Consider the following 11,998-nt stretch of genomic DNA (forward strand, 5'->3'; position numbering starts at 1 on the left):
GGGGGGAAAGCTCGCGCGCTCGGGGGGGGAAAGCTCGCGCGCTCGGGGGGGCGAAAGCTCGCGCGCTCGGGGGGGGGGAAAGCTCACGCGCTCGGGGGGGGGAAAGCTCGGGGGGGGGGGAAAGCTCGCGCGCTCGGGGGGGGAAGCTCGCGCGCTCGGGGGGGGGGGAAGCTCGCGCGCTCGGGGGGGAAGCTCGCGCGCTCGGGGGGGGGAAGCTCGCGCGCTCGGGGGGGAAGCTCGCGCGCTCGGGGGGGGAGCGGGGAAGCTCGGGGGGGGAAGCTCGCGCGCTCGGGGGGGGAGCTCGCGCGCTCGGGGGGAAGCTCGCGCGCTCGGGGGGGGGAAGCTCGCGCGCTCGGGGGGGGAAGCTCGCGCGCTCGGGGGGGAAGCTCGCGCGCTCGGGGGGGGAAGCTCGCGCGCTCGGGGGGGGGGAAGCTCGCGCGCTCGGGGGGGGAAGCTCGCGCGCTCGGGGGGGGAAGCTCGCGCGCTCGGGGGGGGAGCTCGCCCGCTCCGCTCGGGGGGGGAAGCTCGCGCGCTCGGGGGGGGAAGCTCGCGCGCTCGGGGGGGGAAGCTCGCGCGCTCGGGGGGAAGCTCGCGCGCTCGGGGGGGGAAGCTCGCGCGCTCGGGGGGGGAAGCTCGCGCGCTCGGGGGGGAAGCTCGCGCGCTCGGGGGGGGAAGCTCGCGCGCTCGGGGGGGGGAAGCTCGCGCGCTCGGGGGGGGGGAAGCTCGCGCGCTCGGGGGGGGGAAGCTCGCGCGCTCGGGGGGGGAAGCTCGCGCGCTCGGGGGGGGAAGCTCGCGCGCTCGGGGGGGGAAGCTCGCGCGCTCGGGGGGGGGAAGCTCGCGCGCTCGGGGGGGGGAAGCTCGCGCGCTCGGGGGGGGAAGCTCGAGCGCTCGGGGGGGGGAAGCTCACGCGCTCGGGGGGGGGGAAGCTCACGCGCTCGGGGGGGGGAAGCTCACGCGCTCGGGGGGGGAAGCTCGCGCGCTCGGGGGGGGAAGCTCGCTTGACCGCGCGCTCGGGGGGGAAGCTCGCGCGCTCGTGGGGGGGAAGCTCGCGCGCTCGGGGGGGGAAGCTCGCGCGCTCGGGGGGGGGAAGCTCGCGCGCTCGGGGGGGGAAGCTCGCGCGCTCGGGGGGGGAAGCTCGCGCGCTCGGGGGGAAGCTCGCGCGCTCGGGGGGAAGCTCGCGCGCTCGGGGGGGGGAAGCTCGCGCGCTCGGGGGGGGTGGGGAAGAGCGTGCGCTCGGGGGGGGTGGGGAAGAGCACGCGCTCGGGGGGGGGTGGGGAAGAGCACGCGCTCGGGGGGTGGGGAAGCGCATGTTCTCGGAGGGGGAGGAGAAAGAGCGCTTGCTCGGGGGGAGTGAGAGAAGGAGGAATCACAGAGTTCACGGTCTGAGCCGGTTTCCGGGACTCACGTGAAAGCGAAGAAGAGCGACGTGGATCCCACCAGGAAGACGGTCGCTGCAGAGACGGGGACGTACTTGCTGGGTTTGAATGTCTTGGCAGTTCCTGCGGGCATCGTGAAGATCGGGGGGGAGGCAAATGGGGGGTGCAGCATAGCCCCTCACAGAACTGGGAGGAGGGGGAGAAACAAAAGAGGGGGGAGAGAAAGATAAGAGGAGAGGGGGGGGAGGGATGAGAGGAGGGAGGAGGTGGGGGAGGGGAAAGAGATGGGGGGAAGAGGGGGAGGAGAAGGGGGAGAAGAGAGGGGAAAGAGAAGAGAGGAGGGGAGAGAGAGAAGAGAAAGGGGGAAGGGAAGAGAGAGAGGGGAGGGAGGAAAGAGAGAGAGGGGAGGGAGGAAGAGAGAGAGGGGAGGGAGGAAAGAGAGAGAGGGGAGGGAGGAAAGAGAGAGAGGGGAGGGAGGAAAGAGAGAGAGGGGAGGGAGGAAAGAGAGAGAGGGGAGGGAGGAAAGAGAGAGAGGGGAGGGGAGGAAAGAGAGAGAGGGAGGGAGGAAAGAGAGAGAGGGGAGGGAGGAAAGAGAGAGAGGGGAGGAGGAAAGAGAGAGAGGGGAGGGAGGAAAGAGAGAGAGGGGAGGGAGGAAAGAGAGAGAGGGGAGGGAGGAAAGAGAGAGAGGGGAGGAAGAGTGTAAAGAGAGCGTCAGATGTTAATACTAAAGGACAGGGGCCAGAAAGAGCGTCATATCCTGAGCAGGGCAGAGAGAGACAGACACGCAGGGGGTGAGACAGTAAGAGCAGAGAGGAGCAGGGCTGGGTAACAGGGCGTCTTTCTGTCCTTGTGATTAGGGGCTCTGGTCCCAGCCTACCCCTCCTCCTCCAAATCCTGGGGGTGAGGGGAGCAGACAATGCTCTGTAACCCTTTCACGTCTCCTTCCCACGCTCACTCAGTCTGTTTCGCTCCAAGCTTTAATCCACTGATAATCCATGTGGTTCAGGGGGGGGGGGGGGGGGCAGTCTGTGAGGGATCCCCTCCTGGATCCTGTGAGAGATCCCCTCCTGGATCCTGTGAGAGATCCCCTCCTGGATCCTGTGAGAGATCCCCTCCTGGATCCTGTGAGAGATCCCCTCCTGGATCCTGTGAGAGATCCTGAAAGAGAGAAGGGAGTTCAGAAAAAATGTCACCCGCCGCCCAGCCACCGTAAATCCAAAAGCAGAACAATACTCAGCACAGCGTTACTGATCATCTCGTCAGTGGTGTTACACACACACACAGCGTCCTGCGCACACAGCGTCCTGCGCACACAGCATCACACGCGTACAGCGTCCTGCGCACACAGCACCACACGCGTACCGCGTCCTGCGCACACAGCATCACACGCGTACAGCGTCCTGCGCGCAAAGCATCACACGCGTACAGCGTCCTGCGCACACAGCATCACACGCGTACAGCGTCCTGCGCACACAGCATCACACGCGTACAGCGTCCTGCGCGCAAAGCATCACACGCGTACAGTATCCTGCGCGCAAAGCATCACACACACACGTACAGTGCCCACACGCAAAGCATCACACACACACGTACAGTGCCCACGTGCAAAGCATCACACACACGCGTACAGTGCCCACAGTGCAAAGCATCACACACACACGTACAGTGCCCACGTGCAAAGCATCACACACACACGTACAGTGCCCACGTGCAAAGCATCACACACACGCGTACAGTGCCCACACGCAAAGCATCACACACACACGTACAGTGCCCACACGCAAAGCATCACACACACACGTACAGTGCCCACGTGCAAAGCCTCACACACACGCGTACAGTGCCCACGTGCAAAGCCTCACACACACGCGTACAGTGCCCACGTGCAAAGCATCACCACACACGCGTACAGTGCCCACGTGCAAAGCATCACACACACGCGTACAGTGCCCACGTGCAAAGCATCACACACACGCGTACAGTGCCCACGTGCAAAGCATCACACACACACGTACAGTGCCCACGTGCAAAGCATCACACACACGTACAGTGCCCACGTGCAAAGCATCACACACACACGTACAGTGCCCACGTGCAAAGCATCACACACACACACACGTACAGTGCCCACGTGCAAAGCATCACACACACGCGTACAGTGCCCACGTGCAAAGCATCACACACACACGTACAGTGCCCACGTGCAAAGCATCACACACACACGTACAGTGCCCACGTGCAAAGCATCACACACACACACACACGTACAGTGCCCACGTGCAAAGCATCACACACACGCGTACAGTGCCACGTGCAAAGCATCACACACACACGTACAGTGCCCACGTGCAAAGCATCACACACACACACGTACAGTGCCACGTGCAAAGCATCACACACACACGTACAGTGCCCACGTGCAAAGCATCACACACACACGTACAGTGCCCACGTGCAAAGCATCACACACACACATACAGTGCCCACGTGCAAAGCATCACACACACGCGTACAGTGCCCACGTGCAAAGCATCACACACACACGTACAGTGCCCACGTGCAAAGCATCACACACACGCGTACAGTGCCCACGTGCAAAGCATCACACACACGCGTACAGTGCCCAACGTGCAAAGCATCACACACACGCGTACAGTGCCCACGTGCAAAGCATCACACACACACGTACAGTGCCCACGTGCAAAGCATCACACACACGCGTACAGTGCCCACGTGCAAAGCATCACACACACACGTACAGTGCCCACGTGCAAAGCATCACACACACACGTACAGTGCCCACGTGCAAAGCATCACACACACGCGTACAGTGCCCACGTGCAAAGCATCACACACACGCGTACAGTGCCCACGTGCAAAGCATCACACACACGCGTACAGTGCCCACGTGCAAAGCATCACACACACACGTACAGTGCCCACGTGCAAGCATCACACACACGCGTACAGTGCCCACGTGCAAAGCATCACACACACGCGTACAGTGCCCACGTGCAAAGCATCACACACACGCGTACAGTGCCCACGTTGCAAGCATCACACACACGCGTACAGTGCCCACGTGCAAAGCATCACACACACACGTACAGTGCCCACGTGCAAAGCATCACACACACGCGTACAGTGCCCACGTGCAAAGCATCACACACACGCGTACAGTGCCCACGTGCAAAGCATCACACACACGCGTACAGTGCCCACGTGCAAAGCATCACACACACGCGTACAGTGCCCACGTGCAAAGCATCACACACACGCGTACAGTGCCCACGTGCAAAGCATCACACACACGTACAGTGCCCACGTGCAAAGCATCACACACACACGTACAGTGCCCACGTGCAAAGCATCACACACACACGTACAGTGCCCACGTGCAAAGCATCACACACACACGTACAGTGCCCACGTGCAAAGCATCACACACACACGTACAGTGCCCACGTGCAAAGCATCACACACACGCGTACAGTGCCCACGTGCAAAGCATCACACACACGCGTACAGTGCCCACGTGCAAAGCATCACACACACGTACAGTGCCCACGTGCAAAGCATCACACACACACGTACAGTGCCCACGTGCAAAGCATCACACACACGCGTACAGTGCCCACGTGCAAAGCATCACACACACGCGTACAGTGCCCACGTGCAAAGCATCACACACACGCGTACAGTGCCCACGTGCAAAGCATCACACACACGCGTACAGTGCCCACGTGCAAAGCATCACACACACACGTACAGTGCCCACGTGCAAAGCCTCACACACACACGTACAGTGCCCACGTGCAAAGCATCACACACACACGTACAGTGCCCACGTGCAAAGCATCACACACACGCGTACAGTGCCCACGTGCAAAGCATCACACACACCATTTTTCCATGATACTGTAACCTTCTTGAATCAAAACCAGTCTTTTCTTAACTATTCAATAGTTATATGAAAATATCCAACATTACCCAATTCCGTGTCTTTTGAAAAAAAAAATGATCAGACAATTAGAAATTAAGAGTCATTGTATGTGCAAAAGTGAAACCCTGGTTTAATCAGCTAAATTAAAGGGGATAATTAGAATCAGGTGTTTAAATAATTAGGTAGATCTTCAGGTGTGCGTTTGGGAGTCCCCTCCCTATATAAAGATCAGAGACTTTGTGTGTTTGGTCTTCACCATACAGGTGTGTGGGAACACGCCATGCCACGATCACAAGACATCTCTGAGGACCTCAGAAAAGCAGCTATTGATGCTCATCAGGCTAGAAAGGGTTACACACCCATCTCTAAGGAATTGGGGCTCCACCAATCCACTGCCAGGCTACAAATGGAGAAGGTACAAGACCAGTCACTCAACCCAGGAAAGGTCGTCCTACCAAAGCCTCCCCAAGAACAAACCAGCAAATCATCCAGGAAGCCACAAAGAACCCCAGAGTAACATCCACGGATCGGCAGGCCACTCTCGCCTCGGCCAATGTGAGTGTTCCTTACTCAACTATCAGACAAAGACTGAACGGTGTTCATGGAAGGACGGCCAGGAGGAAACCACTGCTCTCTAAAAAGGAACATTGCTGCCGTCTGTAGTTTGCAAAAGAGAACTTAGATCCACAAAATGTTTGAAACAATGTTCTCTGGTCAGCGAGTCACAGGTAGAACTTTTTGGCCTCATTAAGAAACGTTTTGTTTGGCGAAAACTGATACTGTGTTCGAACAGAAGAAACTCATCCCAACCATCAAGCATGGTGGCGGGAGTGTGACGGTTTGGGGCGGCATGGTGGGGGGAGTGTGACGGTGTGGGGTGGCACGGTGGGGGGAGTGTGACGGTTTGGGACGGCACGGTGGGGGGAGTGTGACGGTGTGGGGCGGCACGGTGGCGGGAGTGTGACGGTTTGGGGCGGCACGGTGGGGGGAGTGTGACGGTGTGGGGCGGCACGGTGGGGGGAGTGTGACGTGTGGGGCGGCACGGTGGGGGGAGTGTGACGGTGTGGGGCGGCACGGTGGGGGGAGTGTGACGGTTTGGGGCGGCACGGTGGGGGGAGTGTGACGGTTTGGGGCGGCACGGTGGGGGGAGTGTGACGGTTTGGGGCGGCACGGTGGGGGGAGTGTGACGGTTTGGGGCGGCACGGTGGGGGGAGTGTGACGGTTTGGGGCGGCACGGTGGGGGGAGTGTGACGGTTTGGGGCGGCACGGTGGGGGGAGTGTGACGGTTTGGGGCGGCACGGTGGGGGGAGTGTGACGTTTGGGGCGGCACGGTGGCGGGAGTGTGACGGTTTGGGGCGGCACGGTGGGGGGAGTGTGACGTTTGGGGCGGCACGGTGGGGGGATTGGCACGGTGGGGGGAGTGTGACGGTTTGGGGCGGCACGGTGGGGGGAGTGTGACGGTTTGGGGCGGCACGGTGGGGGGAGTGTGACGGTTTGGGGCGGCACGGTGGGGGGAGTGTGACGGTTTGGGGCGGCACGGTGGGGGGAGTGTGACGGTTTGGCGCGGCACGGTGGGGGGAGTGTGACGGTTTGGGGCGGCACGGTGGGGGGAGTGTGACGGTTTGGGGCGGCACGGTGGGGGGAGTGTGACGGTTTGGGGAGGCACGGTGGGGGGAGTGTGACGGTTTGGGGCGGCACGGTGGGGGGAGTGTGACGGTTTGGGGCGGCACGGTGGGGGGAGTGTGACGGTTTGGGGCGGCACGGTGGGGGGAGTGTGACGGTTTGGGGCGGCACGGTGGGGGGAGTGTGACGGTTTGGGGCGGCACGGTGGGGGGAGTGTGACGGTTTGGGGCGGCACGGTGGGGGGAGTGTGACTGTTTGGGGCGGCACGGTGGGGGGAGTGTGACGGTTTGGGGCGGCACGGTGGGGGGAGTGTGACGGTTTGGGGCGGCACGGTGGGGGGAGTGTGACGGTTTGGGGCGGCACGGTGGGGGGAGTGTGACGGTTTGGGGAGGCACGGTGGGGGGAGTGTGACGGTTTGGGGCGGCACGGTGGGGGGAGTGTGACGGTTTGGGACGGCACGGTGGGGGGAGTGTGACGGTTTGGGGCGGCACGGTGGGGGGAGTGTGACGGTTTGGGGCGGCACGGTGGGGGGAGTGTGACGGTTTGGGACGGCTGGCCATCATTGACACAAGCATGAATTCTGCATTGTAGCAGATAATTCCAGAGGAGAATGTCAGGCTATACGCCCGTGAGCTGAAGCGGGTCATGCAGCAATACAATGATCCTAAACATACAGGCAGCTCTACAAAAGAATGAAGAAATGTCGCGTTTTTAGAAGTGTGTATTTATATGTGTTTGTGTGTATTAGATGGTATGTTATTTATAACACAGCAACATATTCCATAGCGCAGTACAACGAGTTTGTAGGAAGAAAACCAATAAAGATAAACACTGACATACATTGTAACCGTAAGCCAGGCCCTGCCCCCGAGAGCTGTGCGCCTGCGTTACCCCTCCTGCCCCCGGGAGCTGTGCGCGTGCGTTACCCCTCCTGCCCCCGGGAGCTGTGCGCGTGCGTTACCCCTCCTGCCCCCGGGAGCTGTGCGCCTGCGTTACCCCTCCTGCCCCCGGGAGCTGTGCGCGTGCGTTACCCCTCCTGCCCCCGGGAGCTGGGCGCGTGCGTTACCCCTCCTGCCCCCGGGAGCTGGGCGCGTGCGTTACCCCTCCTGCCCCCGGGAGCTGTGCGCGTGCGTTACCCCTCCTGCCCCGGGAGCTGTGCGCGTGCGTTACCCCTCCTGCCCCCGGGAGCTGTGCGCGTGCGTTACCCCTCCTGCCCCCGGGAGCTGGGCGCGTGCGTTACCCCTCCTGCCCCCGGGAGCTGTGCGCGTGCGTTACCCCTCCTGCCCTCGGGAGCTGTGCGCCTGCGTTACCCCTCCTGCCCCCGGGAGCTGTGTCAGACAGCAGTGTATGTGAGTGTGTGTCAGATAGCAGTGTATGTGAGTGTGTGTGTGTGTGTGTGTGTGTGTGTCAGATAGCAGTGTATGTGAGTGTGTGTCAGATAGCAGTGTATGTGAGTGTGTGTGTGTGTGTGTGTGTGTGTGTGTCAGATAGCAGTGTATGTGAGTGTGTGTCAGATAGCAGTGTATGTGAGTGTGTGTGTGTGTGTGTGTGTGTGTGTGTGTGTGTGTGTGTGTGTGTCAGATAGCAGTGTATGTGAGTGTGTGTCAGATAGCAGTGTATGTGAGTGTGTGTCAGATAGCAGTGTATGTTGTGTGTGTGTGTGTGTGTGTGTGTGTGTGTGTGTGTGTGTGTGTCAGATAGCAGTGTATGTGAGTGTGTGTCAGATAGCAGTGTATGTGAGTGTGTGTCAGATAGCAGTGTATGTGAGTGTGTGTCAGATAGCAGTGTATGTGAGTGTGTGTCAGATAGCAGTGTATGTGAGTGTGTGTCAGATAGCAGTGTATGTGAGTGTGTGTCAGATAGCAGTGTATGTGAGTGTGTGTCAGATAGCAGTGTATGTGAGTGTGTGTCAGATAGCAGTGTGTGTGTGTGTGTGTCAGATAGCAGTGTATGTGAGTGTGTGTCAGATAGCAGTGTATGTGAGTGTGTGTGTGTGTGTGTGTGTGTGTGTCAGATAGCAGTGTATGTGAGTGTGTGTCAGATAGCAGTGTATGTGAGTGTGTGTCAGATAGCAGTGTATGTGAGTGTGTGTCAGATAGCAGTGTATGTGAGTGTGTGCCAGATAGCAGTGTATGTGAGTGTGTGTCAGATAGCCGTGTATGTGAGTGTCAGATAGCAGTGTATGTGAGTGTGTGTCAGATAGCCGTGTATGTGAGTGTCAGATAGCAGTGTATGTGAGTGTGTGTCAGATAGCAGTGTATGTGAGTGTGTGTCAGATAGCAGTGTATGTGAGTGTGTGTGTGTGTGTGTGTGTGTCACATAGCAGTGTATGTGAGCGTGTGTCAGATAGCAGTGTATGTGAGTGTGTGTCAGATAGCAGTGTATGTGAGTGTGTGTCAGATAGCAGTGTATGTGAGTGTGTGTGTGTGTGTGTGTCACATAGCAGTGTATGTGAGTGTGTGTCAGATAGCAGTGTATGTGAGTGTGTGTGTGTGTCAGATAGCAGTGTATGCGAGTGTGTGTCAGATAGCAGTGTATGCGAGTGTGTGTCAGATAGCAGTGTATGTGAGTGTGTGTCAGATAGCAGTGTATGTGAGTGTGTGTCAGATAGCCGTGTATGTGAGTGTGTGTCAGATAGCCGTGTATGTGAGTGTGTGTCAGATAGCCGTGTATGTGAGTGTGTGTCAGATAGCCGTGTATGTGAGTGTGTGTCAGATAGCCGTGTATGTGAGTGTGTGTCAGATAGCAGTGTATGTGAGTGTGTGTGTGTGTGTGTGTGTCAGATAGCAGTGTATGTGAGTGTGTGTGTCAGATAGCAGTGTATGTGAGTGTGTGTGTCAGATAGCATTGTATGTGAGTGTGTGTGTCAGATAGCATTGTATGTGAGTGTGTGTGTCAGATAGCAGTGTATGTGAGTGTGTGTGTCAGATAGCAGTGTATGTGAGTGTGTGTGTCAGATAGCAGTGTATGTGAGTGTGTGTGTCAGATAGCAGTGTATGTGAGTGTGTGTGTGTGTGTGTGTGTGTGTCAGATAGCAGTGTATGTGAGTGTGTGTGTGTGTGTGTGTGTGTGTGTGTGTGTGTGTGTCAGATAGCAGTGTGAGTGTGTGTGTGTCAGATAGCAGTGTGAGTGTGTGTGTGTCAGATAGCAGTGTATGTGAGTGTGTGTGTGTCAGATAGCAGTGTATGTGAGTGTGTGTCAGATAGCAGTGTATGTGAGTGTGTCAGATAGCAGTGTATGTGAGTGTGTGTGTCAGATAGCAGTGTGTGTGAGTGTGTGTGTGTCAGATAGCAGTGTGTGTGTGTGTGTGTGTGTGTGTGTGTGTGTGTGTGTGTGTGTGTCAGATAGCAGTGTATGTGAGTGTGTGTGTCAGATAGCAGTGTATGTGTGTGTGTGTGTGTGTGTGTGTCAGATAGCAGTGTATGTGAGTGTGTGTGTGTCAGATAGCAGTGTGTGTGTGTGTGTGTGTGTCAGATAGCAGTGTATGTGTCAGATAGCAGTGTATGTGAGTGTGTGTGTGTGTGTGTGTGTGTGTGTGTGTGTGTGTGTGTCAGATAGCAGTGTATGTGAGTGTGTGTGTCAGATAGCAGTGTATGTGAGTGTGTGTCAGATAGCAGTGTGTGTCAGATAGCAGTGTGTGTGTGTGTGTGTGTGTCAGATAGCAGTGTATGTGTGTGTGTGTGTGTGTGTGTGTCAGATAGCAGTGTATGTGAGTGTGTGTCAGATAGCAGTGTATGTGTCAGATAGCAGTGTATGTGAGTGTGTGTGTGTGTGTGTGTGTGTGTGTGTGTGTCAGATAGCAGTGTATGTGTGTGTGTGTGTGTGTGTCAGATAGCAGTGTATGTGAGTGTGTGTCAGATAGCAGTGTATGTGTCAGATAGCAGTGAGTGTGTGTGTGTGTGTGTCAGATAGCAGTGTATGTGAGTGTATGTGAGTGTGTGTGTGTGTGTCAGATAGCAGTGTATGTGAGTGTGTGTCAGATAGCAGTGTATGTGTCAGATAGCAGTGTGAGTGTGTGTGTGTGTGTGTGTGTCAGATAGCAGTGTATGTGTGTGTGTGTGTGTGTGTCAGATAGCAGTGTATGTGAGTGTGTGTCAGATAGCAGTGTATGTGTCAGATAGCAGTGAGTGTGTGTGTGTGTCAGATAGCAGTGTATGTGAGTGTATGTGAGTGTGTGTGTGTGTGTCAGATAGCAGTGTATGTGAGTGTGTGTCAGATAGCAGTGTATGTGAGTGTGTGTCAGATAGCAGTGTGTGTGTGTGTGTGTGTGTGTGTGTGTGTGTCAGATAGCAGTGTATGTGAGTGTGTGTGTGTCAGATAGCAGTGTGTGTGTGTGTGTGTGTGTGTGTGTGTGTGTGTGTGTGTGTGTGTGTGTGTCAGATAGCAGTGTATGTGAGTGTGTGTGTGTGTCAGATAGCAGTGTATGTGAGTGTGTGTGTCAGATAGCAGTGTATGTGTCACTGTGAGTGTGTTCCACCGCGGTATACTGCCCCTTGATAAATACATTAGTTCAGGAGCCGCGTTATACTCAGAAGGCGGGGCCTGTCGTCTCCTAAAGAGTCATATCGCACGATATTGCGTCATATCGCAGTTCCCTATGATCACCTGTGTGTCCGAGGGCGGGTCCGGACCCTCCGCGTCCCTCAGAGTCGCTGATGTCGCGGGTCTCTATCGCGATAGGCCCCGGCCTGCCACTGCAGCCTCCTCAGCGTCCTGTGCGCGCGTCCCCTCAGCGCTCAGCCCCGCCCCCCCGCACAGACATCCTCCGCTCTCATTGGCCGAGCCGCTCTGTGACAGCCTGTGAGCGCCCGCGCGCCCGGCATTTCGAGCCTCTGATTGGACAGGGGGAAGCGATTACGCATGTAACCCGCCCACTTGAACAACGGTTCTTCCGCGAGGCGCTTCCTGTTTCCGGGTTCCCTGCACCCTCTCGTTAAGTGACGTCACTCACATTCTCTCCGCAGTAATTGGCTGAGCGAAACCTGGGCGGGTCTATACAAGCAAAGGCGTCAAAAAGCTGCTCGGGGGGAGGGGCGCAGTGATAGCCACGCCCACC

At 57.7% G+C, this 11,998-nt stretch overlaps 1 long non-coding RNA gene across 1 annotated transcript; it reads right to left on the minus strand.

Moving 5' to 3' along the window:
- Window positions 1–1,371: 1,371 nt before the first annotated feature.
- Window positions 1,372–11,795, minus strand: LOC142475935 (uncharacterized). Its single transcript, XR_012791208.1, has 3 exons — window positions 11,548–11,795; window positions 2,332–2,534; window positions 1,372–1,562 (listed from the first exon to the last, which is right to left on the minus strand). It is a non-coding gene; the product is annotated as an uncharacterized LOC142475935 (long non-coding RNA).
- Window positions 11,796–11,998: the final 203 nt, after the last annotated feature.

The sequence above is a fragment of the Ascaphus truei genome, unplaced genomic scaffold (assembly GCF_040206685.1).
Source record: "Ascaphus truei isolate aAscTru1 unplaced genomic scaffold, aAscTru1.hap1 HAP1_SCAFFOLD_1438, whole genome shotgun sequence".
In the NCBI taxonomy this organism is placed as follows: Eukaryota; Metazoa; Chordata; class Amphibia; order Anura; family Ascaphidae; genus Ascaphus; species Ascaphus truei.